This window comes from Tupaia chinensis, unplaced genomic scaffold (assembly GCF_000334495.1).
Source record: "Tupaia chinensis unplaced genomic scaffold, TupChi_1.0 Scaffold143584_1, whole genome shotgun sequence".
Taxonomy (NCBI): Eukaryota; Metazoa; Chordata; class Mammalia; order Scandentia; family Tupaiidae; genus Tupaia; species Tupaia belangeri.
In genome coordinates, this window is record NW_006203430.1 from 417209 (window position 1) to 420194 (window position 2986).

At 48.2% G+C, this 2986-nt stretch overlaps 1 protein-coding gene across 1 annotated transcript in view; it reads right to left on the reverse strand.

The window, feature by feature from the left end:
• The window catches only part of TMEM200C (transmembrane protein 200C), a 6427-nt gene extending 3665 nt beyond the window's left edge, over window positions 1-2762 (reverse strand). The window contains exon 1 of the mRNA XM_027766534.1: window positions 220-2762. The gene's annotated coding sequence lies outside the window, so the exon portion shown is untranslated. The remainder of the gene's footprint in view (window positions 1-219) is intronic.
• Between the last annotated feature and the right edge of the window lie 224 nt (window positions 2763-2986).

Sequence of the window (2986 nt, forward strand, 5' to 3'; positions counted from 1 at the left end):
CCCACAAACCCCCCCCGGTGCCCCCCCCCCCCCACTCCACCCCAGGGCTTTACCCCACTGACTGGCAGGCCATGTAAAGACCAGGGGTGGGGTGGACATTAGGCAAGGGAAATGCTGAGACAGCTGATGGGTGGTGATAAGAAAAGTAGAGAACCTTTCTTCTCCCCACCCCCAGTCCACTCCACACACACTCTGTAGGCAGCATCCTGCATTACTCACGTCGAACTCTCATGGCTGGCAGCCAGTGGAGTTCCCACCATTCGCGAAAACTAACTGTGGGGATTCAAAGTAGTGGTTGAGGGCTTTCCTGATAAGGGCCTTTCGCTTAGTCCTACTGGAATCAGAGGATTTCCCAAGGGAGCTCCTAGAGTAGTTTCAAATCTCTCAGCCCAGGAATCTGTCAACATAGGGCCCAAAGTCAGTAAAACAGCCACGAAAGTTACTACTGTATGAAGATGAAAGGAATTCATTTCACTGGATGAAAATCAAAGGTCGTATACTGGCAGGCAGATGGCTTATTTACTTCAGATAATTAATGGAGTTCATTGCTGGGGAAACATCAGAGATATTCCAATACCCTGACAGTAAATCCCTTCACAAAGTTGTCTCCCATCTATTCTTGTCCCGACAGCTAAAAGCGAGCAGATGCCTCTCCCAGCCTTCTCATCTCTACTCTGCAACATCTGGACAGCTTCTTGGGGTGGAATATTTAGTTTTAGGTAATGGTTATGTAACAGAGCTCTTCCTTCTGGCCTTCTCTCCTCCCTCAGAGGAACTCCCTTAAAGGTATCATGTGCTAGTTTTCATCAGGGAATTCAGAAAGTACTCTGGAATCAAGACAAAGGTCTCTTTCTCATATGAGAAAATTACAATCTTTAATAATAATAATCAAAAGCACTGTGCCATAATAGCTTTCTCACCCTCCCTTAATGTGCCAGAGCACTCAATAGAATCTCAGTATTCAAATGAGTAGGCAATTAACTAGGTAGAGCATTCTACTAATAATAATGATTTGTAGAAAGACATTTCCCCAGTAAAAGCTGTTTCCTTCATTCTTTTCTGGAGAGGTCACTTTTAGGATGGGAGAGTGGCAATATTCAGTAGACTATACCTATGGAGTTTATCTAGTTGTGTGGAATACAGTCTGGATAGGTCAATTCACAGAGGAGTATTTGTGGTTATCTGGCAGCTTTTGAAATGTTCAGTCTTGCTGACTCCCTCGAGTAAAAATATTTTCTGTTCCATTAGTTGTGTTTCCTACTATATAAAAGAAATGCTAAAATTAAGGGTGTTGTGTGAAACCTGAAAGATTTAGATATCACTCATAAGCCTTATATTCTATATAAGATAATTCATAGTTTAGAATAAACCGTCCTTTGAAAATGGGGAATTACTTGGGTAGAATGTTGCCTTTTATTGGTGCTTGGGTGGAAAGCTTTGGGCCTTGACTCTCTTCATTCTATCAATATATAGGAAGGATCTTTTCTCCATGATGGGAAAGCAAATGGTAATCAGCTCTTCACAATGTTTGCAGATCAGTATGTCTTGGAACTGGGTTGGGTTTCAGTAAAGAGACACGCTAGGTGAGAGGGGTCAGTAGAGAGCCTACATCTAGAAACCTTGTCAATTTTCTCTGAAGAAGGAGCTACACTAGAAGTTCATATAAACAGATTGTAAAAAAATAAAGAGTAGCTTGCTGTCCATCTCTCACCCTTCCCCCAATAAGCACATTTATTATATAGTTGTAACAGAGAGACTGCTGTTTCAAGTGATCCCAGACTCCAGCATCTTTAATAACCTGGAGATCTGTGGTCAAGGCAGAAGGCTTTAAAGACCAGACATCTTAGACACAAACACAGACTCCATGGGCAGGGTGGCTCTCCCACAGAAGGACCGACATTGTGCTGGGCATTCTGGAGGGGCACCAGGATGCTGGATGTCGTGGGAGAGAAAGGTACCCACTTGTATTTCTTCCCAGCAAGGCAGTTTTGGCTCTGGTAGAAAGTCTGGAATGGATTTCAACAACCGTTTACAGATCTTCAAAATTAGTTTAACCGCTAGTAATCAGCTCCCTAGTTTACTAATTTCTTCAGTTCTGTTGAAGGCCGAACTCCTTTCTACCATATCTCCATTTGACGTCAAATACTGACAAAAGTCAGATGCAAAGGGCCAGACCCCACCTCTTAGGTTTTCCTGCACTCCTAAGGAAAGAAAACAAACTTTGCAGTCGACGTTGGCTGCGCTCGAAATTTACTGCCTGATGCTGGTCTTTCCGTGGCTAAGGAATGGAGGATGGGGGAAGCAAAGGAGGGATGTCTAAAAATACAACTGCTTCCAGGAGAGACGTTCGAGTTCTCTGCTCATGATGGATTAAGCCCCCCTCGGCGGTACTGAAGCTCAGAACCCACAGGCGGGGAGCAGCAGGCTCCGTCCGGCCGCCAACCCAGGTCCTCGCCCCCGGCGCCTCGCCGGCAGGGCAGTGAACCCCCTTCCCGGGTTTGGGGCTGCTTATTTATGTTGGAGTCACATGAGTGCAGCAGTGGGAATCCGCTTCTGGAAAGAAGACAGGCAGCAGCCAAGTGAGGGCAATCCTGAAGTCGCTTTTTCTGGGCAGCGTGTCCCGGATAGCCTGCCCAGGAGAAAGCCTCTCCCCGAACGCCATCAGCCCGGGGGACCCAGCTCGAGGGACGGAGGTGTGGGGAGGGGCAGCTCGGGGCTGAGGAGTGACAGAATTGCTCAAAATGGCAGCATTATAGGCAAACAATCTCTCACTTACCCAGGGAGACCAGGGGGGCTCGGGGCCGGCGACCGGGCGCTCGGGCGACACAAAGGAACCATGGAGAAACTTTTTCAGCCCGAGCAGACGGCGGGGCGCAGGGACAGCGCCTTGGGGCCCTCCATCCGTGCGCGGCTCCGCAGCCCAGCTGGAGCGAGCGCCCGCACCCGGCTCGCAGCCCCCTCCGGCGCGGTGGCGGGAGCCCTTTCC